This window comes from Rattus norvegicus, chromosome 7 (genome assembly GCF_036323735.1).
Source record: "Rattus norvegicus strain BN/NHsdMcwi chromosome 7, GRCr8, whole genome shotgun sequence".
In the NCBI taxonomy this organism is placed as follows: Eukaryota; Metazoa; Chordata; class Mammalia; order Rodentia; family Muridae; genus Rattus; species Rattus norvegicus.
This window is the reverse complement of record NC_086025.1, coordinates 20,723,002-20,729,719: the sequence shown is the minus strand read 5'-3', so window position 1 is coordinate 20,729,719 and position 6,718 is coordinate 20,723,002. Positions and strand designations below refer to the sequence as shown.

General features: G+C 43.3%; 1 protein-coding gene across 11 annotated transcripts in view; it reads left to right on the top strand.

Moving 5' to 3' along the window:
* Ric8b (RIC8 guanine nucleotide exchange factor B) overlaps positions 1–6,718 on the top strand; it is a 93,730-nt gene that overhangs the window by 347 nt on the left and 86,665 nt on the right.

Here is a 6,718-nt window from a genome sequence, read left to right as displayed (position 1 = left end):
CATCTACCCACTGCCACCACTATAATGCCCACTCCGATTCATGGCCCAGCAGCCTGACTTGTAATCTTCCTAAGCGTGCAAGTCACACCCCCAGAATCCGTAGATGCGCGTCTGCCTAGTGCCCCACTCCTGGATGCATAAAATGCATGCGAAGCCTTCTCATCTGTATAGTGTAAAAATACATGCTTCTCCGCATAAACACGGCCCTTGACACGCATAAAACATCTCAGCCACGACGGTAGGTCTTTATGTACCTGTACCGTTGTACGGTTTACCAGGCGTTGATGTCTTTGAGTGCTTATAGTATAGATGGTATCATCCTTCCCATTTTGTAGATGAGGAAACCGAGGTGGAAAGAACTGAAATCTCGCCCCAAGGTCATGGACATAGGTTGCAAGTGGGTGGAAAATCCAACTCCTAATAATACCTGTTATTTGTATCGCATTAACAGCTTTTCTGGTCATTATCTCATTTAATCTTGACAAGCAATCCTGGGAGGTATTATCTATGTTTTGCAATGGAGACTCCAGATGGGCTAAATAACTAGCCCAAGGTCATTCCTGGGAGCCCGAGTCTTCCCACCTAGGTTTTCAAACTATCTAGTCAGTGTTCTTTCACCACAGAGAAAAGGTATCTTGTCATTAGTACCACTTCCATCTCTGGAGAACCTCTCTCTCCAAGAACCATGAGACCTTCCCTCCTTTCCCTTCCAGCAATTTCACCTGTTCGCTTTAATAAGTAGCGTACCTAACACCTGTAGGCTGTTTGGGGGACTAGACTTCTATGAGAATACTGATGAGTCTGAAGACCCACCCATCACCAAGTTATACCCTATATATAATTAATACCTTATCCTTCCTTTTCCCCCTTCCTACTTATCAGCCCTCTCTGAAAGAAACATGGCTTTATGCCCCTGTTCAGAATCTTACCTTCTGTGCCCACTCTTCCACTCTCATATATTTTCAGGCAGTGAACTGCCAGTATGCCGTTTCTGGGCTTAGTGGGAAATACCCCCAGAAGAGACATTCTTCTTGTGTAAGAGAACGTTCATTCCCATTTAGTCTCCCCAGCAAGCAGTGAGTATAGTAGGGAGGATGTTCCTTATTTCACAGGTAGTAAAACTTAGGATGACAATGTATTCCCAAATTCACATAGCCAATGAAAAGGGGGACTGAGGTGAGTCTGGCTGTCTACCTCGAAGTCTAGTGCCTTTTTTGCTGTGCTGCAAAAAATACAGGGGAGCTACAAGCTAATTTTCAAAAAGAAGTATAATTGGCTGTTGTGTTGAATTAACTTTTATTAACCGTTAATGTTTATTTAGCACTTACTATATGCCAGCTAGTTAGCAATAATAGAAACTCTTCTGCAGGGCAGAGAGGAGGGAAAACCTACCCTGGAATCCGAGTCCTCTATTCACTATGTTGTAGCTGAACTAACTAGGTCCCTTTTATTTGTTTCCTCCAATTCATCCCTTCCTCTCCCTGATGTCCCTTCAGGTTGGCTTATCACTCGTGGTTACGTCCTGTCAGAGCTTGGCTTCCCCTTTTCATATTGGAAATGCTTTCAGAGTTGTTAGGATCTTCTTCTGTTGTTGAGGCAGTGTCTTGAAAGGCTTCAGAGGATTCCTAGACACTCTTTTCTGGCCAAGCCAAGCCTGAGAATGTTGTGACTTGGCGTGAATGGGAGCAGTTACTGTGTTAGAGAAAGCACTCGTGTTTACTGTTGGTTATAGTAGGGACAGGGCAGTAGGCTGATTGGAGCACAAGGGTGCTGAGTTTCATATTGCAGTGCAGCGCTGCCCCTCAAAGGGAGAAGTGGGTGAGGTGAATAGGAAGGGGATCTATGTATCTGTGATCAGGCAGGAAGAATAGAAGTAAACTGTCCAGACTTAATGGTATTTGGGGTCTGAAACCCCCAAAAGTAGATGGATAGCATGCCCTTCAGTTTTCTTACCTGGAAAAATGGATTTGAAACGTGTTTAGAGTAAGAAGTGGTTGCGGGCGCTAAGGAGTCAAGCAGAAGCGGAATGAGCAATGTGGAGAGATCAGTTCATTGTTTACAGAGGAGGTTCTGTGTGTTACCTTTTATCTAATAAGCTGGCCATTGTGAGTGTAGCAGAAAGAAGATGGGATCTGGATCAGATAAACCTTGGTCCTAATCTCAGCTCTGCTGTTAACAGCTTCATGTTATTTTAAGCTTGCCCTGTCTGTAAAGGAGGGATTAAAACACCATTGTTTTTATTTATTGTGTAGGTTAGATGAATTGAAATTGAATGGCAAGCACTAAGCACAGCATGCCTGTGAAGTGTTCCCCTGTTATGTTATGAGGAGCTAATAGTCAGGATCCTCCATGGGATGTTGTGGTTGGAGTCCAGGCTCTGGAGCCAGACTCCCCGAGTGCCGATTCTCAGTTTACAGTGTGTGTGGACAAGTCCGGGTTGCTTAACTTTGCTTTATATTCCTCTGTCAACTGAGGAGAAAAGCAGCATCTGTACCCTAACGCTTTTGTCAGGACTGAATGAGTTCTACATGTAAAAATACCTAGAACAGGGCCTGCTACTAAAGAAGTAACCCATAGGTGTTTGCTTTCAACAAGCATGTGACACTGAATTGGTGTAACACAGTAAGAAATTCGGGGATCTTTCTCACTCTCTATCTGAACCTCTGCACCTTCTAATGGTACCAATACCGTGGTAGATCACCTAGTGCATTCAGAGAAGACAGTGCCTATGTGACTCTAGAATACACCTAATTCCTCTGTACAGAAATTCATTTCCAAGCTTTCTTGCTTCATTCACTACCTCTTGTTATTTTAGAAAGAAATCTCTATCCCATAAAGAAAAAAAAGTGTCTCTTTGTCAAGGCTAAGTTGCTTCAGAATAGGAAAATAGTTCTTTGAAATGAGAGTGGCTGTTTCTTGCTCCTAAATTCACCTATTAATTTGTATTGAGTGCCTTCAGGTACTGTGTAATCTCCTAGGAGTTTACACATATAATCTCCTTATAGTAAAAGTTGTAATGGAGGTGGAAGCATTTTTATGTTTCTCTAAATAGTAGATCAAGGTCCAGAAAGACAAAGCGATTGCATACAGGCTCAGGAGCCTGAGGATGTAGCATATGTAGTCTTTAGATTCCTGACCCAGGTAACATTGTGTATGGCTGTGCTTCCTTTCCCTGGTTGATTCTGCTTTTGGGCATAGGAGGGTTTTGTTTTCTTTTTAGGCCCAGTATGCTACCTTGTTTGTAACTGTTGAGCACTAAGCACTCTAATCCTTTAGTTGTAGAATGAGCTGTTCATTTTCAGATGTCTTGCTGTCTTGGATAGTTTAGACTACCCAAGCCCCTGGTCCTCTCCAGAGTCTGTTCTGACAGCAGGTTTACTAGAGAGGTTGTTTGTCATGGTTATCTTCATTGTCATGGCCCTGAGGTACATTGTAGTATTGTGATTTTGTTGTTGTTGTTTTCATAACAGATCCTCTGTGTAGCCCTGGCTGTGTTGGATCTTGTTCTGTAGACCAGACTGGCCTGGAACTCAGAGATCTGCCTGCCTCTGCCTCCCGAGTGCTAGAATTAAAGACGTGTGCCACCGCCTGGCCACACTGTGAGTTTTTTGAGCCACAGGAATTTGACGTAGCACTAGACATTGAACCCAGGGTCTTGCTTACAATGAAACTGTGCTCTGCTATTGAGCTGAAAGAACCAAACTGGTCAACTAGGTAAAGAAAGTGACTTGTGGTCTTCATGATGACTGATAAATTGATAGATGGTGTGACAAGCCCTAGAGGCCACCTGGGCATGTCACTGTCCCACAGCCATCTTCAGCAGGATTCCATTTTGGAAATAGGGCAAGTTTATGGTCAGTGAAGAGGGAAGAGTTCCTTAAGGTACTGTCACTTAAGCAGGTCTCCAAGCGTTAGATGCAGGAAAGGAGGACAGCTCGAGCTCTTCCTCTGTGTGGCAGTATGTGCGGGAGAGTGAGGCTGATGGGAGCTGATGGGAGCAGTTGTGGGAATGCAGCCTCTGCATGTGAATGGGGCATTTAAATACCCTGGACCCTGTAGGAGGATGTTGTGCTCCTCTTTCATGAGGCTGAGCTTTGACTTTGGGAGTGCCCTAGGCTTTTGCATAGAGATATTCCTGTGTTCTGCAGTCTATTGTGACGTATAAGACATGTCTCTGTACATATCAGTGAACTAACTCTGAATTCCCTAATAAGTCAGTGTTTAGTCAGATAGTAGAGCAGAGACAACAGGAGTAACCACTTAATGAACACCTACTATGTGCAAAGTGCCAGCCATAGCATATAAAAGTAAGGGAAACCTCATGGGTTGTGAAGTCTGCCTGGCCAGGGTTGCACTTAGTGAGCAGTAGGACGGCGCCCAAGCTTCAGTTCGGTGATACCTGGGTTTTCCGGGGCTTCTTTTTAGTGATAAAACCTGCAGTCCTGAGTCTGATGTGTCACTGAGAGGTTCTAGCTTCTGTAGTCTTTGAAGTGAAGAATGACTTTACTCTTTGATGTATATTTGACTTTCTTCTGTTCTGGAAATGCAGTATATAAAAGTTGGTGTTAGTTGGCTAACAGCTCTCATGAGTCCACACCTAGGAGGCTAGTTCTCTTCCTAACAGTTGGGCTTTAGAAAGGGGAGTGAGGCAGCAAGATTGAAGTTCAAGGCCAGCCTGGGACATTCAGAAAGCCCTGGCTCAAAAAATTAAAAGTATTTAAAAAGTGTCAGAAGGAGCAGCAGAGAGCCTGTTAGGTCTGATCTAGCTTGGATAAGTGAAGCTAGCCTTATAGACCCCAGCATCTGAGGGTAAAAATGATTTTTGAGGTAATTTCTAGTGCCCATATGCTAGTATATTTTCTAAGTAAGCTTTCATGATGGCTAGATGGGCTTCTGAAAATCTTTATTTGTAAATGTTACTTTTTGTTCTTTTAAATTTATTATTTAAAATTGTTATTAATTTATTATCAGACCTGCAGTGAAGAAATAACAGAAAAGTGAAAAACTAGCCCTTGATACTATTCTAAAAAGAAGAATTCTGTATAGGAAATACTTGGAAGATATTTTTGTAACTTACTGAGTATCTTCCCAAAAAATAATTATTTTTTTCCTGTTCTTTCTTTATATAGATGCCAAAAAATATTATTAGGAAAAATACTAAGTTTTAGCAACCAGACAGATTTATTCCAAATAATTTACAGAAGTGACATTTTATGTAGGGTGGCAAAACTAAGACGTTTTGATTTCTAAATACAATTATTTTCATTTGCAGGGAGCCTTTGCTGAGCTTCCACATAGAACATTTAGTATTAAGTTTCAGTGAATCTTGGGTCTGTGAATTCCTAAGCCCTCAGATTTACATCCTCCTCTCCTCTCCTTCCTTGTTCATTTATTCTTCCTGCATCCTTTATTCCAAGGATTTTTATTATAGAATAATCCGACCGAGTCACCTGTCTTTTGGTTGCTGTATACTGTTTTATCGGATGGGCATGTGTTCAGCAGACTGTTGTGACACATGTTTGACATTCGGCTTGCCTCTTTTGCTGTATTAGAAAACACGTGTGAATATGCTTATGTTCGTAATTTTTCCTCTCACTTTGCATGACTCCATTAAAATCAATAAAAGTGGTGGGAGTTCTAGGTCAAATGGGGTGAAAGTTTTCATGGCTTCTCGTCTGGGTTGCCAAATCCCTCTCCCTTTAAAGGTTTGTGTCAAATGGTGCCGCTTTGGGCAGCATTATGCCAGCTTGTGATGCCCAGTGCATGTGGCTTTCTGCTTTCAGTCTTGCTTTCCTTGAGCTGGCCTATGAGCTCCTGCACAAAATACGCTGTCCATACTCCACCCTGGTCTTCCCTGGTCCTCGGTAACATGTTGTCACTTCAGATGAAAAGTTTTAGATCTGTGCCTTCTCTGTGCAGCACCCGTTCCAGTTGGTTTGCATCCGTGCTTGAGTAGCCTCCCTGGGGTTTCCTTAGATGACCTTATCTCTTAACCTCTTGTCTTCCCTTTAACTGTTTCTTGCACTCAAAGCTACCTCCCTCCCAACATTTCTATAGCTCATTTCATTTTGAAAATGGTTCCTGCAAAGCTAGAAAACAGGACCACTGGCCGATGCTGTCTTTCACACTTAATGTCCTTTCCTTGTGATGGGTGGCCAGTCCTGCTGGTCAGTGTAGACGGTGAGATAAACAGGAGAGTAGAGAGTGCAGAGGAATGGCTCGCTGGTTTGCCTCAGGAAGGGCTCAGGTGGGATTGATTCAGAGAGCGCATGCTCTCTCTGAGAGAGTCATAATTCTGTGCTCCTGATTTGTGACCACCACTCCCTATGCAAACAAGCCAGTTATTCTACCCATTCCCTCTGCTCTGCTACACACACAGTGAAGTAGGTCTACACTCTGGCCAGTCACTCCAGGGGAACCACAGCACCTTCTTCCCTCCAGTTAATTTGTCCGTAACATCGTTAGCAGCAGCAGCAGCAGCAGCAGCAGCAGCAGCAGCAGCAGCAGCAGCAGCAGCAGCAGCAGCAGCTCCTTAATACATACTGTTTACTACTTGCCAGGTAGTGAGATATTTAATGTCATAACTGCCAGAACCCTCACAGTCACCCTCTGAGCTGAGTAGTACTCCATTTTCATGAGAGGAACCTAGTATAGTTTACAGCTTGAAGTCACAACTAGTAAGTGAGGGTGCCTTTCCGCAGGTTGTCTTTCTCTGCAG